The sequence below is a fragment of the Alligator mississippiensis genome, chromosome 2 (genome assembly GCF_030867095.1).
Source record: "Alligator mississippiensis isolate rAllMis1 chromosome 2, rAllMis1, whole genome shotgun sequence".
Taxonomy (NCBI): Eukaryota; Metazoa; Chordata; order Crocodylia; family Alligatoridae; genus Alligator; species Alligator mississippiensis.
In genome coordinates, this window is record NC_081825.1 from 246,733,798 (window position 1) to 246,751,539 (window position 17,742).

The window sequence follows — 17,742 nt, forward strand, 5'->3', positions numbered from 1 at the left end:
TAGCCGCCAGCTTAGCCTGAGGCCAGATCCATGGAAAGTAGCCTAAAGCTCATGATGAATGTTCACTGACTTTTGTGGTCAGCATTTCTCAGGAGTAAATTGTAAAGAACATATGAGATGCACTTTAAGCTTCTGGCTGGGAGGCTGGGAGAGGACGTGGGAGAAATGGTACACCTTTTGCAAAATAAATAAATAAATAAATAAATCCAAAATTATACCTCCAAATTATGGTTCACCTCTTCACAGTTGTGCATGCTGCAAATACTAAATATTACATTTCATAGCAGGAAGTCAAATACAACTATCTCATGTGTTTTAAATAAAAAAAGAGGCATGTTCACTTGGAGAACAAGACTGATAATTCAACATGAATATCTCAGAGTTGAGAAATGATCATGGGAGCCTCTGGGTGAACCTAGAGATTTGGCACACGGGAAGTCTACAACAATCTCCTTGCTTGATTACCAGCAGGACATACATTGCCTTTTTCCTACTGTCTCTATTCATTTTTCAACAACCTGCCACATGCAATATGCCAAATCTCATACAAAATATCCCCATTTGTGGAACTTGAACACATGCATGCACACTCCCCTGTTACAAATCCATTCAGTTAAAAACTTCTGGTCGAGTCTGCATAGACATAATAAAATTACGAGGTAGAGTATTTGTTCAGTTTTACTTCTCGAAGCTATTTCTTAGACATTGGAATTTAGAAAATGCAGAGAAAAACTTTTTTAAGCTTGTGTTCATGATCTGCTTTAATAAGTACCTCATGAAAGTATTCAGAATTAAGTAGTTGCCTATGTTCACTTATATCTGGCAAATATGTGCAGAATCACAGGTAAATATTTATAACTTATCATGTGTGTCAGCAGCATAACACTAATATATGCTCTTGTAAAATATAAATCATATGTCAGGGGTGTAGGTTTTAGGATTTCTTGCATACATACTGGCCTCTGGCTGCTTTACTACTCCGTCCTGGAAGAGCACAGACCAACTGCAGATGCTTCCTCTGCCTGACGAAGAGTACTTGTACCCGAAAGCTTGCAAAGAAGAATTCTTCCAACTTTTTGAGTTGGTCTTATAAAAGACTGGATTTACCCAAAAAACCTTGTCTGCCTATATAAATCATACACCACTTTGCCTGGCTTTGAACAGTCTGTGTACTGGAAATTAAGCAGTTTTGAAGTTTAGGTATCCTATTTCAAATTCAAGAGGGTTGTTTTTGGAGTCCCCCCTCCCCACATTTTGATCTGAGCAGTAGTGAACTTTTTAAATTAGATGTGTGAAAGCAACCTGTCTACCTTACAAAGACAAACTGAACTTGTTTAAGCTACCTCCATGTCACACCAGTTGTACTGCTGGGAAGCATGCTCTTCCTTTTCATTTGAGCTCTGTGCACACCAAATCTTGGAAATAAGGTAATGATGGCAACTTTATAGTGCCTTTGAAAACATTCCCAGCACTGCTCTTAAGGTCCTTCAGGTGCACATATTGGCACACACTTAGCACTATGCACTGTCAGGGGGTGGCCCAATTGGGATTACACATCTAGCTACCCTGTACTTTCCCTGTCTGCCCTATGGGTCTCATATGTTCACTTGCCTGGTTTCCACTGTGGTAAGTCCTGACTCTCATCTGCCACATCTTGATGTTATTTGAAGTTACCGATTGGGAGGTGTTATTTTAATACTGCAGCTGGCTAACAGCAAACCTTCTGGGGCTCTCTTCTGGGGCTCCAATTTTCCTTACACCCCAACCTAGCGCCACCCAGATGGTATGCATCACCGCGTATAATAGTTGGTCTTCCTGGGTGCATTGTTTTAACTTTTTCTTTTCTCTTATAGGTTCATCACTGCCTGCTTTGATTGAAAGGAATGATACGGACTACCAGACTTCCTTTCAGTCTCAGGTAAGCCTCATGTGAGTTTGGGGACTGACTGGGGGATACTGTTACACTCCCTGGCCATACACCCTGTCTTTCCACACCAGAAGTAAATTACTGAAGCACTCCAGACCCGGAGAGCTTCTTGGGTCTCTTTCTTGTCAGTCTCGCCTGGTGTCAAATTCAGCCCTCCCTTCAGCCCTCTATCCTGGATAATTTCACCTTGGGTACTATCGAAGTCCTTGGCTAAACGTAATGCTTCTGCCAATGACTTTGGGTGGTGACACTGATCCCACTGCTGCATGCTCTCATCCAGGTCAAGGAGGAATTGTTCCAGCAAGATCTAGTTGTAGATGTCAACCTTGGACACTTCCTGAGGTCTCAGCCATTTTTCTAGCAGGTCCGCTAGGTGTTGTAGCAGAATCCTTGGAGACTTTTCCTCTTTCTTCTTCCTCACTCGGAAGGACTACCGGTAACTCTCCTGGTTGATATCCAAACAGTATAGGATTTCTTTCATTACTTTACTGTACTTTATTGTAATTGACAGCTTCCGTACAACACATTGCCTAGTAGGCAGCTTGACCAAGAGCACACCTAAGAGCACCCCTAACTGTCCCATCCAGCAGCTTTGGTCCAACTCCGAGGCCAAAGCCATTGCTCAAAACTTTCCAAGAACTCTTTTGGGTTGTCCTGTGGCGTCATCTTAGGGACCTTCAGTTCGATTTGGTTCCTCTGCGCCCAAGCCTGTTGCTATAGCCATTTTGCTTCTAAGGCAATCTGATGTGCTGCCTGTTGTTGCTGTTGTTGTAGAAATTGACCCATTAGGTGTAATGTTTGTTGAAGGGGATCAGCGCCTCCCATCGTTCCTGGTGAGATATACATGTTTCTTCTCTTTGCTTAGGCCATCATCAAGTTCCTAGCCAGTGTACCACTTTGTCAGGGGTTTGCCTGATTGGGATTATGCATCTAGCTACTCTGTACTTTCCCTGTCCTCCCGGTGGGTCTTGTATGTTCACTTGCCTGGTTTCCACAGCAATGAGTCCCAACTCTTTCCTGCCATGTCTTGATGTTATTTGAAGTTACCGATTGAGAGGTGTTCTCTTAATACCACAGCTGGCTAACAGTGAACCCACTAAGGCTCTCTTTTGGGGATCCAACCTCCCCTACACTCCATCCTAGAACCACCCAGATGGTATGCATCACCATGTATACTAGCTGGTCTTCCTGGGCATGTTGTTTTAATTTTTTCTTTTCTCTTAAAGGTTTGTCACCTCCCACTTCGACAGAAAGGAATGACACAAACTACCAGACTTTCTTTCAGTCTCAGGTAAGTCTCATGTGAGTTTGGGTACATCCCAGTCTTCTCTCTCACTTAGAGGGTGGTCCCAGGCCCATCCTTGGGAACCCTTGTGTCTATAAAAGAAAAAAACAAAACAAATAAAAACTCTGTTCGATCTCTTGCTCCTTTCTTTTACTGGGTCCATGACCCGCCTGGTCATTTTCCCTCTATCTTTTCTTCTTTTCTTTTCTTTGGGGAGTGGGAGAGAGGGCTTCTAGCCAGCTGACTCACTTTCCCCTTCCACCCTATTGGGGCTGACAATAAAATAGTTAAAAAAGCAAACTAACTTGCAACTTAACTTTAAAGATGGAATCAGCCACTTGTCCTGGGGCTGATCCATTTCCAAGAGAGCTCGCCACCCCTACCTCCTGCACCATTTTTTTTTCCTGAGGCATTCTTCCTGCCAAGGTTTTCCAGCCATGCTGAGCTCCCAGAGCTCTATTGCTGACTTTTTGTCGGCTTTTCGGGGATGGGATCATCACACCTGATGCCTTGCGCCCCAGGACTCAACTCCCCTCTCCCTCACTCCACTTCCACTCTTTTGCTTAATCTTCTCCCCTGGGGCTGCTCTAGCTGCACGGAGCAGCTGCTCTGAAACCATGGCTCCCAGGGTGCTCCCTGTTCACTTGCTCTAGCCGTCTCTTCCCTCGCTGCATCCACACTACCAGCAATGAGTTCCTTCTTGTTTTGCTTGTCTCCTTCACACTCACGTTGCTTCATTTTTGGGACTTATCACCTGTCAGGTGGTTATGGGAATGGCAGGGCATACTTCTTGTTTGCACTCTTGGGCACTGCATAGAAGTGGTATAGAGAAGCCTAGTACTACTCATCTTTTAATACCAGTTCAATAAAGCTCTAATTTCATCTAACCAGGACTTCCCACAAAAGTGAAATTCTTTACCTGAAGCCAAGTATCACTCAGATGTGTGAAATTCCTTTGTGCTTCCAAAAGCATCAAATAAAGCTAGAGATTGTTTTTAGTTTGAACCTTATAGCTTCCCTACTGGTCAGTCAAACTGAGAAGCAAGCACACCAGAAACAGGAAGTGAATATAAAATTCTTATATGAAATAGGCAAGGGCTTAATTTCATTGGTCCTAGACATCTGCAGAGAAGAATAAGATCCCATCCTATTTCATTGACACTTGTGTAAGATCCTTACAATATGTAATTCTTGGCTCTGGGGAGGGCTGGAAGAGCAGAGGCTTCCCACCTACTACTCGGGGACAAAAGGTTTGGGAGGTGGTGAAAAGAGGCAGTTTGGAGTAGGAGCCTTGGGTCCTTCTTCTATGCAGTACAGTTGAATTATCTGACAGTAGTGTGGAAGGAAGAGAGGACTGATAGGGAGAAGAGGAGTAATTGTGCTATTTCATATTTACATATACACCAAAGTCTCCATTTAACCATATATGACCTGGTACAACTGAAGTTGGGATTACTGCAATTTTATATTATTTTGGAATGACCCTTATTGAAGGTTATCTAGTCCAACCCCCTCCCTGAGGCAGTATCATCCCTATCCAAATCATCCCATATAAATCCTTGTCTAACCTATTAGTAAAACTACACAAATCAACTCTGTCCTACAACTCCAAGGCATTGCATCCTAACCTGCCACAGGTCAAGCAGCAGCACAATGGTGATCAGTGTTCGACTGCTGCAGTGCTCTTAAAATATGCTTGAGAGATTGAAAGCAGAGGGATACATCCCCGCTACAGAGGAAAGCAAAATCCCCCGCAGTCTGTAGCAATCTGACCATGGAGTAAAATTCCTTCCTGACCCCCGATGTGGCAATCAGTCTCACTCTGAGTAGGAACCCTCTAACCAGGAACCACCCAGTTTTTATCCCCAGCAGGAGCATTGGAACACGCTAGTCAATGGACTCCAGCCTTGGATTCAGCCAACACTGAATACTTCTGAAGAAGGCAAAGCCCCCGCCCCCCCCCAACGAACAAACAAAAAAACAAAAATTGTGATGTGTAGCAACAGGTGGGGGGAAATTTTCTTCATGGTCTTATGCAACAATCAACAAACTATAGCATAGGCATAGTTACTCCTAGATCATTCCTGACCGATGCTTATACAACCTCTTCTTGAACAGCTGCCTTTGTCAGCATTAAACTTCATCCTGTTAGCTCCATCCCAGCTTTCCAGTCTGTCAAGATCTTTTTGAATTGAGCTTCTTTCCTCCAGTGTATTTGCAATCCTTCCCATTTCATGTCATCTGCAGATCTAGAATCATAGAATCAATGGATCGGAAGAGACCTGCAAGATCTTCAAGTCTGGTCCCTTGCCATAGGCAGGAGGTTAACAAGTTCAAACTAGCTCAACAAGGTGCTTATTCAGCCTACCCTTGAAAACCTCCAAGGATGGGGACCACTCCACCTCTGCTGGCAGTGTGTTCCAGGTTCTAGTTACCCTTACGGAGAAAAAGTTCTTCCTTATGTCCAGCCTAAGTCTTCCCTCTATTAGTTTGTGACCATTGGTTCTCACCCTCCCAAGGGGTGCCTTCCTGAAGAGTTGCTTCCCCAGATCTTGGTGCTCACCCCGATGTACTTCTAGGTGGCTATAGATTCATAGATTGTGAGAGCCCAGCAGGAAATATTATGCTGAGGGGAAACCAGCACGAGTTCGTAGCAGGTAGATCATGCCTGACTAATCTAGTCTCTTTTTATGACCAGGTTACAAAACAACTGGACGCAGGAGTAGGGGTAGATATCATTTACTTAGACTTCAGGAAAGCCTTTGATACGGTATCCCAGCCCATACTGGTGAGCAAATTAAGAGGCTGTGACTTGGATGATTACACAGTCCGGTGGGTGGCAAATTGGCTAGAGGGTTGTACCCAGAGAGTCGTGGTGGACGGGTCAGTATCGACCTGGAAGGACGTGGGCAGTGGGGTCCCACAGGGCTCAGTCCTTGGACTGATACTCTTCAATGTCTTCATCAGTCCAAGTTTGTGGATGATACAAAACTGTGGGGAGAAGTGGACACACCAGAGGGCAGGGAACAACTACAGGCAGCAGAAAACAATAGAATTCAATTTAACAAGGAGAAATGCAAAGTACTGCACCAAGGGAGGAAAAATGTCCAGCACACCTACTCTCTACTCACCAAGGAGCCCCTGCAGGTCACAAGAAATAATGGCCATAAGCTAGCAGAGAGCAGATTTAGACTGGACATTAGGAAGAACTTCTTCACAGTTAGAGTGGCCAAGGTCTGGAATGGGCTCCCAAGAGAAGTGGTGCTCTCCCCTACCCTGGGGGTCTTCAAGAGGAGATTAGATAGGCATATGGCGGGGGCATTTGAACCCAGCACCCTTTCCTGCCTATGCAGGGGGTTGGACTCAATGATCTATTGAGGTCCCTTCCAACCCTAACATCTATGAATCTATAAGGCTGGAACGGACCTCAGAAGACCCTCTGCACTAGGCAGGAAAGACAGGTAAGGTCAGGTGACCCCAGCAAGATGACTATCCAGTCTCCTCTTGAAGATTTCCAGGGTAAGCGATTGCACCACCTTTGGAGGGAGCTTATTTTACAGTTTGGAAACCCTAATTGTGTAGAAGTTTTTCCTAATGTTGAGCCTGAAATGGTCTTCCAGGAGCTAGTGGCCATTAATCCTGGTTCTCTCCAAGGGTGCCTTGGTGAACACTTCTTCACAAGCCCCTAATGTAGTCCCCTGATGCAGCGGTAAACTGCTATCAAGTCCCCTCAGCCTTCTCTTTTTCAGGCTGAAGAGTCCCAGGTCCCTCAGCCTTTCCTTATATGGCTTGCCTTGCAAGCTTCTAATTATATGGGTAGCCCTTCTTTGGACTCTCTCAAGTTGTACCACATCCTTGTTAAAGTGAGGCGACCAGAACTGGACACAGTACTCCAGTTGGGGCTCACCAGTGCCGAGTAGAGTGGAAAAATCACCTCCTTGTTCTAGCTGGAGATGCACTGATTGATGCATGCCAGAGTATTATTTGCCCTGCTGACAACAGAATCACACTGCTGGCTCATATTCATGCTGTGGTCTATTATTACCCCTTGGTCTCTTTCATTTGTAGTGCTGGTCAGGTTGGCCTTCCCAAGCCTATAGGTGTGCAGGGGATTGTTCATCCCCAGTTGGAGCACTTTACATTTCTCAACATTGAATTTTATCTGGTTCTGACTCACCCAATTTACTAGCCTGTCTAGATCCACCTGTATCTGTAGCCTATCTTCAAGCATGACACCATGCTTTCCCATAACTTGGTGTCATCTGCAAACTTGGCCAGTGAGCTCTTCACCCCCTCTTTTAAATCATTGATGAAGATGTTGAAAAGTACAGGACTATGCACCAACCCCTGTCACTGTGCTCCCTGCCCTCTCCCCAGTCTGTTGCATGCCATATACAGAGAATGCCTGTGCCACTTATGGTATATGTGCTGTGGGTTGGCCACTCCTGATCTAGAGTATGTCTAGATTGAAATCAGTTTTGTGACTGCAATGTGGTGCAGAGACATCTGCGGTAGATTTCATTAGTTATCCTGGTTCTAGTAGCAGATTAGTCACAACCGTCGGAGGCTAGGCTGTTACTGGTAGTTGACATATCTAGTTTAAAGTTAGAATAAGTATCTTATGTGGCAGTCTGCACTGCAGACATGCCCTCTGCTGCTTCATTAACCACACCAAGATAGTTTAAATTAGCATTGACATCTTCTTACTAAAGAGAAGCCATTTAATGAAGAGATACTCAAGTTAACTTTAAACCAGGTAATTTAAGCAAGTTTTTATTCCTTCTGATTGTGGCTTTGCTTTCAGTGCAACTTAAGAGGCAGCTTAGGGTCATACATTCTGTTTTCTAGGATGATTTTGTAGGCTTGTGTACTGCCTCTTAGCAAAACCATAACTGAGAAAATGATGTTCTTTGGATTCCATTAGACAGAGGGTTGGGGGGATAGTTGTGAAATGAGTTAAGTATTTTCAGTGTGTAAACTCTTGAATTGTGCCTGTCTTGAAGGATGATAGTCCTGAGAATGCTGCCTCCCATAATATTGGTAGCATTCACAAACAGTGTACAATCCTGAAACTGTTCCCTCTTTGGTGCTTCTTTGTTTTTATCTGTGCTGAATACTTACAGTTATCTGTGGGTGACTTTCAGATTTCCTGAATATTTAGTAGCATTTTGTAAGTTGCACTGTAATGCATGGTGTAGTCCTGACAGCAATGTCCTGAACACTTAACTATGGAAGTTGTGATTACAGATGGAGATACTACACTTGATTCTTCACTGCCTTGCAACTTGTATAATTATTGTATGGTGGATGTAAAATACTACTATTTCAGAAGTGACAAAAATAAATTAAAAAGTAGAAGGCACAAAAGAATTAGGGGCTTTTTTTTTTTTTTTTTGGATATCACCTGCAGTATACTCACCCAATAACATATAAATGTGTAATAATAAAAGAGAAACACCTCCATAAAAAAACAGAGCGCCCTGATGTTCTTCACACTGTTTTAGCTTTAGGAAAGTTATGGAAACAGAAATTGCTAGAGAGTCAGGTTAAATTTTCTATATGGTATGCAAGGAATTTACATGTACTATTCCAGCTGTTTTTAATGGGACTTGCCTAATTCTTCATGCACGAAGTTGAAAAATTGCCCAAAGACTTTTAAAGAATGTTGAACCCATCCATGCTCCTTGACACTGAATGTTTTTAAAAACCAGAGTCTGAAAACACTCAGTGAATAAGAATCAAACCAAACCAAGGAAAGCTCTTACCCTTATTGCCAGAGAATATGGAAAAGCTGAACAAATCTACTAGGGCTCTGATTCTGCTCTGTGTGAGTATTCAGAACCTGCACTGAGCCTCTCTGAGGTCCATCAGGCAGTGCCTGACTTCAGGATAACATGGCTAACCACCTTTCTGCTAAGGTCAGTGGAGTTCCATGTGAGCGCAGAGGTTTGCCCACATGGAGCACAGTGCTGGATCAGTGCTTAAATAATCCTTTCTTATCTGAACTGGAAGGTATCTCCTGTGTTCTTAAACCTCCTCACCTGCTCTTGCTGGCAAACTTATCATATAGTCTTGTCAATAAACTTACCTAGCTCTGCCTAAAATAATTAGAATATTTTCTGTTTGCAATGGTGAAACAACAAAAAACAAAAGCAGAATCTAGCATTTCCTTATGAGAAGATGGAGTGTTCAGGAAACTGATGTCAGTTAAATAAAGAAAGGTTAAAGTTGCTGACAAAGACAGAGGGACTCTAGGAGGAAGTGGAAAAGAGAGTCAAAAAGACTTGTGTATCACTTGTTTTTCTCTTTGTATTAGTCTTGCCAAGTATAAATGTATCTTCCCTGACCCTTCTGGTTCTGTTGCCATTAATTTACATTTAAAAAAACAGCTTTTGCTGAAAAGTAACTTGCCATAAATTGGTTCTTTATGACCCTTCTAGTCCATTTGGCTACAGAGTGAAGCAGGATTCATCCTGAAAGGGGAAAGCAGCTGAGAGTGACAGAGAATTTCATAAAGGACATATAAGAAACTGCGTGGAAGGACCTGAATCATCCCCTTTCTCTGCTTCTGAGTTATTAGGCCACATCTCACTCAAAAGATTAAACATTTTATCTCGCAGGTCATTCCATTTTATTGCAGCATTGCCTTTAGCAACGCTATAGTTAAGGTTCTGTCAGTGTTTCCATTATAGGCCCCTATTTTCTGGAATTTATAACTTGGGGCTAAAAATTCTCTCTGGGTTAAAAGTTGGTAACAGCCTGCTAGGCCTTTTTTTGAAGCAGCTCCTCCTGTCCCTTCCCCTGCTTTCTGATCTTCCCATCCCCCCCGCCCCCTGCCCCTGCCCTCCAAACCCCTCAAACCTATATTAGTCAGACTGCATTTGAAGTAGAGGGGAGCTCCAGCTTTTACACCATTCATTTACAAGCCCAAGAAATTGTCCTTAATCCAAAGACTCATGCCTAAGAGTATTTAGACTCAATGAGATACTGGAAATTACAAAGTGGATATTGTGTATAAGTGCACACAAGCACAATCTAGCACTTTTTCAAAGCATTTTATCAAATGTGGTGTGTTGAAATGAAGATTCAACAGCTAATGAACCTTTAGTGAAATTAATAAGATTTGATTACTTTCACATCTGGCATTCAATAGCTATTGCATACTGCTATGTTTGACTGCATTTAGCTATCCAATCCCATCCATTTAAAGTGGCATTTTCTTAGTTTAAAACAATTTAAAAAGCCACTGAGAAAAATCATTAAAATATTCAAGGAAAGTTACATGGATTACATTGCAATGGAGATGTGCTGCCTCTATTATGGACTAGAAGTGCACCGATACATTGGTCTGATATTGGATCGGTACCAATATGATGAAAATTGTCTATATTGGATATCAGCCCTATGGGACTGATCATTTGGACGATAAATTCCTGTGCTGCGCATAGCTGCAGTGCAACACAGAATGAGCCAGCAGTGTGGAGAACTGTCTCCAGCTGGTAAGTTGGAAGGGGAGGGGGGAAAGAAGGAGAATGGGGGCGTAGATCAATGCCCCATACCATGAGAAAGGGGGTAGGGGCAGATGCTGCCCAGGGGGGATGGGAGGGTGTGGGACGGAGGCACAGCTTATGGGGTGGGGGTGGCTCCCACCACTGCTTGCATCCCGGGAGGGTATGGTAAGGTGTGTGCCCCTGGATCTGTGTGGTGCGGGGCGGGCTGCAGCTGTGGGGTGGAGCCAGAGCTGGCCTTGGAGTAGTCTCTGATGGCACTGGGAGGAGACTGCAGACACCACAAATTTTGCCACAGCCCCATTCCCAGCCCCATGCCACTGCCTGGTGCAGCCCCGAATCAATGCCCCGCCTCCACCAAAGCACCAGGAAAAGCCACAGCTGTGCCAAGTGGTGGCGCAGGGCTGGGAGTGGAGCTGCGGTGAAATTTGGGGTGGCTGCAGCCTCCTCCCAGGGCTGCTGGAACCTGCTCTGAGCCCAGCCCTCAGCAACAAAAGCCCTGCACAGCACTGGCTCTGGCTCCACACCACAGCTGCAGCCTGCCCTGCACCATGCAGATCCAGGGGCACATGCCCTCCCCTATCCTCCCAGAATGCAAGCAGTGGCAGGAGCCACTCCCACTCCACAAGCTGCATCTCCATCCCATGCCCTCCCCCTGGGCAGCACCTGCCCCTGCCCCCTCCCTCACCACAGTGGGCATTGATCTGCCCCCCCACGCCCCTTCCCTCCCCTCTCCCCTTCCACCACACTGGACTTACCACCTATATCTGATGCAGCTGTATTGGATATCGGATCACTATCAGCCAATATGCCTTCTTGGATATTGGTATCAGCCCCCAAAATCTCTGTTGGTGCACCCCTATTATGGAGACATCTCCAAACGCTGGGGAGAGGGTTTGAAATCTGAATCTGTATGTGAAGGGGCTCCCGCTTTTCTTTACATTAAAACAGTGTAAAAATTCCAACAAAATCTCAGAAGCAAAAAAAAATTATGATAAAATCATAAATGACAATTAAGAATGGCTTGCAACAACATTACCAATAGAACTGTGCATTATCACTGACTCAAGTCTGAATAAGATTGGGTGTTATATTTGGCCCTATTTTTAACAGTATTTTTCTATAGACATTTTAACTTCAAATTTTGAAAACCAGGGCACCTTCACAGACCTCAAAACTCTTTCAAAGTAAAAGGCACCATGGGGTTGCTAGGTCATGGCCTGGGTGGTGCCCTTGCTTTCTGTGACCAATCAAGGAAGAGCAAGTAAAATTCCTTTAAGCAGTGGTGCTCATCCTCTTGCCAATGAAGCCATGTCATCTCGCCCATTGGGTCCTCATGGGTCTGGAAATTTGGCAGCTGGGGAGCAGTAGCAACATAAATTGCTCCCAGAGTCATGGCAATTAACACTGCCACCATTGCCCTGCCACCAAATATTCAGACTTGTGGGGAGCCCCAAGGTCCAGATGACATGATCCAGCATGCCAGATTGTGCTGGCACATGGTCACTCTGGGGCTGGATCCAGCCCATGGGGTTGTGTTGCAGCCAGATAGAGCACACTGGGTTATACTGGTGTACCAGATTGCACCTGTGAGCCAACCCCACACACTAGCCCCTCACTGGATTAGGCCCATTGACAATCCCTGTGCATAGTATCTGTCTTGCCCTGTGCCACTCATCTGGCTCATGGAGATGTTGAGTACCAGTGCTCTTGAATGATCCTGATCTGCTTAGAAGCTGCAGTCCTCAACAAGCAAACAAGTGAGCAATGGGCATACGTGCATTTAATATCACGCACTATGGGGTCTGATCTCCAATTGCAAAAATCATGCCTCCTGCCAGGCCAGACATGCAGGACAGGAAGTGTGATCAGATCCCAACCACACCACTACTACTTGTCAGTACAGGGGAAGGCCAGGATAATCCAAAATTCTAGCAAATTCAAAGTTGGGTGCCACAGCTCTACATGTGGTACTGACAAAGAGCTGGTCATCAGCACCAGCCTTAGACAGTCTCAGGTCCAGTTCACCTAGTGTTGTCAGAACAGACAATCATAAATCCTGGTTCAAAACTTGGAGCTCTTTGGCCAGGGCTAACAATCAGTTGACTGCCATAATCTCATACCCAGCAGCTCTGGCTGGGCTGCTGAGGAGCCAGGCAGAAGCCTTGGATCTCCCATTCCTGGCAGCCTGACCAGAGGTTTTCAGGGAGCGTGTGGTCAAGAACTGTTCTCTGACCCCAGAGTCCTGGTTTGCCAAGACAGCTGACTGCACATGCAAAGATGCTGGGATCTGGTGCACAGAGATGCTGGGATCAGGAGAGGCTTCTTGATCTCCTGGTCCCTATGCATTAGGATATCAGAAATCCATGTGTGCAGTTGGGCTTCACACATGGATTTTAAAGGTCCTAGAGCCTAGAATCAAGGGTCCCAGTGCACCAGGACCTGCAGCTTGCAGCTGTACTGCATGCCTGCTCTTTAAGGCTTTGGGGCTCAGTGAGCCTGACATTGGGGAGGTGCTCCCTGATGTTGGGCTTACAGCACCCACCACTATCTGCCTCCAGGGATCAGGCAGGGGTGCCAGGTTCAGGACCTGGTGGTAAGGGTGCTTTATCTAAAGCTCATCAAAGCACAGGGATGCTGATACACAAGATGTGGAGGCTGGCTAGAGCTTGGTAATTACAGTGTGTCGGAGCAGCCTCCCAGCTCATGTATAGTCACCCACTAAGACTAAAGGTAACATGCAACTGTGGTAATACTCTAATGATGCAAACACCGTGTGTAAAAGTGGAGGAAATTTACAGACTACAGAACATGTACTGGCCTGTCCATATATGGGGGAAGGAACCATGTGCCATTGAGGACCCTGCTAAAGCTACAGATTGAGCAATAGTATGTTCCTGTTTTTGGATTCAGATGTGAACATGGTGAAGGGACATGAGAAGAAGAAGAATTTTAAATACTGTATAAGAAGTTAAGACAAAAATCTCCTTTGTGACCCTCATTGTGGACCTGTATTACACATTCTATATTGTATGTAGAATTCCCAGTGATACCATTGGAAAGAGTAGATCATAGAGACCGAATTCCCACCAATGAATAATTATAATATTTTTCAGTTGTCACCCTTTACAGGAGGATAAATCCTGTAGAACTAACTTTGGTGAAACTCTTATAAAGACATGGAACTATGCCCTCTAATGTAAAATACTTATCTAATTTCATAAACTGTCCTTCCTCCATACATAGTAATGTGTAATGTTCTAGAACCTGGGAAAGTTTTTGCTCTGTGGAGACTCATTAAGGGACAGCCTTCTGAGATTTGCAAAAAGTCACCAGGTGGTCTCCCCTCACTTCCCGGTGGGCTTCTGTAACAGAAAGTCCAGCAGGCATTCTCTATCCTAATCAACCTAGGAAGAATTATGTCATAAAGTAGGAAGCAGAGGGAAAAGAAGTAGAGACATAGCTCCATGCTTTAGAGGAACAAAGAAAAGTGGCCAGAGTGAAGAATAAATTGCTAGTTTTAAAGTGATGTTGTAATAGTGATGGTCCAGGAATTATGCAAGAGGCAAAGATTTATTAGGGTTGTATCTTTTATGGAACTGACTGCATGGTTGGGATAGAATTAGACAAGCTTTCGAATGCAAGACATTCTTCTTCAGGTCTGAGGAGTGAAAAAATAAATTGCTGACAGTCTAAAGTGCTTTCCTGAAGTAAAGTCTATATATAGAACCCCACCCCTGGGGGGCTAGGAGGTGTGAAAAGAAAGAGGAAGAAAGCTCAGGGAGCCGAGTGGGTGAAAGGTTTTAAGAGAGCTCACCAGACAGGGAAGGAAGAGCTTCAGTCAGGACATGGAGCTGACAAGACAGAGAAAGAGAGAAAATGCATTTTGGGAGAGAGATGTTGCTAGTTTCTTTACCAGGTAGAGTAGTGTGGACACATCCTATATCATTGCTGTCTAGCACAGTTACATTTACAGTGGCTGAGATTTTCTTCTAATCCATGTAGATCTCACACATAGCAATTAATTGTGGACACAATAGACTGAATCTCATCTATCACTTTTTCATTTATAGCAATAAAAATGTAAGCAAAAAATTGGGGCGGTAAGTAGAAGACTAAGAAGCTTCAGGGATCAGAGCCTTTCATACTTAGGTCACTGTTTCAAAAGCCTGCCTAGATCAGTAGTGACTGAAAGACATCCATATGAAAAATGTGTTGGCAGTCTTGATTTATTTGTTTGTGCACAGCTTATCATACCCCTAATACCACCTCTGCCATTGACCCCATCTTTGTCAATCTCAGTAAAGAGGATGGCTATAGACACTGAATTAACCTTTCACCGTGTCAGATTGAGGCACATTGGCTGGGCAGCAGAGAGAAAGTTACACTGCTGTGGCTCCCAATACTGAACCTGTTTTGTGGATAAAGAATGCAGTCTCTAGGGCTCTCATTCTGGCATCTCTTACAGTAATTTAATGCACTATAAAATAAAAGAGAGATGGTTAAGGTAGGATAGTCAATAGAGGCAAGTCCTGCTTTACTGCACAAAATACACTTGTCACTTACAAGTTACTTACATAAGTACATTGATTTAGGCCTTTAACGTCTCATAGTGACACATTAGCAGTTCACATTGTTAGAAATGAGCAGCACTCTGCAGTATAAACTACAAAGTGCTCCTATTATTTTTTCTATCAGGGAAAGACAGAGAATGAAACCTGTATGGGGACTAGCTATAGGAAATTACCTATAGACTTTCATATTACAGCCATCATGTTATGTTCAAATGTCAAACTACTACATTACCACCTGGGGATCCCAAATTTTGCTGACCTTGGCTAAGTTAACAACTTACAGGCTACACCACTCTTGTAACTGTAAAAGCAAATATATAATTAATGTTGGTATAGGGACACTGGGGCTACTGTTTTCCACATGTTTTACTGAGAGATATGTCATTGCTAGCAAAAATAAATAAATTCTAGGATAGATATGTGAACCTTATATCACCTATGATTGCACGTATTCTACTTATACTTGCTTCATTTAACAAAGTCTATGGAAGAGCACTGTAGACAGCTTTTGTTTAAAATACCCATTTTTCTCACATACAGGGTGCTGTTATTGCCTCCACTACACAAAAAAAAGAACCAAAGAAGAATAATAAAGAAGTTGAAAATTGTGCATTAAAATAGTCTTTCATAACAAGGTAAATACAGCATATTTTTCAGTTGGTTTTATCTTGTCATATGTCAGGAAGAATAAACTGTAATCTACATTCTCTTCCTACTACATTTCCCTGCCTAAAACTTGTTGAGTACTCAACTTGAGAACTTGTTTTTCTCCTTCAAAACATTCATTAAAACACAAATGACTTTCCCCCTTTTGATGTTGCCAAAGGAACTCTAACACCATGTAATTAAATCTCTGTTTTAAAGTACTTTTCTCAACAAACACAGGCTTCCAAGTCTAAGACTGCATAATAGATGTTATTAGCTATACATATAAATAGAAAATGTGTCTTGTAAAACATTATATTTGCTGAATGAGTTTGCCTTTTTCCAAAGTCATCTCCTTATTAATGACTCATGAGTTTCTTTTCTATTATTTAAAATAATGTAATTATAGGCTATTCTGGAATAATTTGACATGTCTTACGTTCATATCCGAACCTATTAATTAAATGGAACATAAGTATTTATAATGTGCTGTATGCCTCTATTATTCAAGCTAATCCCTTTAATCCTATTTAAATAGGAAGATATAAAAAGTTAATCCCAATAATATCTCCATAAACAAATATTTAATAAACTTATTTCAGTTTTTGTTCTCCCTTACCACCTGTCCTGAAAATGTTGCATAGGTTGTGTATCCTGTTCTAAAGAAAACAAACAGAAAGGCCAAAAGAGCATGCAAAAATATTGTGTGTATGTGGGGCTGTATTACCAAAAAAACCCCCACCCACACACAGGGGACAGTACCTCATAGTACTTTTCTAGTGCGTCTCTTCAAAAATTAAATATTATATGATGATTTTTTGGCTATTTTCTGGTAAATCTTTCTGGTGCCAGAGCCTTATACTTAATAAAACATTGCAGTACCCTAAGCTAAATAGTAAGTTTCAGGTATCTGCCATACATTGAAATCTGCATTCAAATACCAAGTTATCACTTATAGGACTCTGGTTCTTGGTGTTGTCTGTAATTTGACCTGGCATTTCAAAACCTACAATAACATACTAAGGCCACGTTGAATGTGCAGTGTTGGATTTACATCATCATACTATGATCTGCACATATGGCAGGTCACCAGAAACCGGAAAAGAAGCAATTGTTTTTTCCCTGCTGTGAGCAATGGATTTGAACATGCTTCACTTTGTTTTCATGCTGGGCTTTCTCCCCTTTCCCCCTGAAACACAAGTGCATACCAAGCTTCTGAAATTCCTTTAGGCATAAGAAACCACACAGTGTCTCTGCAGACCAGCAGCTCAGCTTATATAGTTTCTGTCCAAGGACACCAGTATCTAAACCAGTCCTTCCTCCCAAACTGAAATTTTATTTTGTAAAGCAGAGATATGATTCATTACAGCCGGGAAACTGAAAGAATACTGCATCTGATGATCTGTAAATGCATAACTCTCATTTTCTCATAAGGTTGGTGGTAGTCTTACATAGAGTTAGATTATGGTTTCTGTGGGATGGTTTGGATAGGGATGATCCTGCCTCAGGCACAGGGTTGAACTAGATGGTCTCTGGAGGTCCTTTCCAACCCTACTTCTCTATGACTCTTGCAGAAACACAGGGTTTTGAGGGGTTTGTTTGCTTGTTTGAGTTTAGTAAGAAAAAAGCTTATGAGTAAACAACTTGTCTCCATAAGCAGCACTTCCTAAGAATTTCAGTCACGTAATTGTATCAATAAAAAGTTGAAATACACATGTAAACTGGAGCATTATTTGCATAACCCAATTTTTACAGAGTCAGTTTCTTACTCTCTGTCTAAAGTATATGCAAATCGTTGTGCCT

General features: G+C 43.1%; 1 long non-coding RNA gene across 1 annotated transcript; it reads left to right on the forward strand.

Annotated features, from left to right (window-relative positions):
- Positions 1-1,848: 1,848 nt before the first annotated feature.
- Positions 1,849-16,195, forward strand: LOC109285376 (uncharacterized). The gene is made up of 3 exons (XR_002093114.2): positions 1,849-1,918; positions 3,154-3,218; positions 15,835-16,195. It is a non-coding gene; the product is annotated as an uncharacterized LOC109285376 (long non-coding RNA).
- Positions 16,196-17,742: the final 1,547 nt, after the last annotated feature.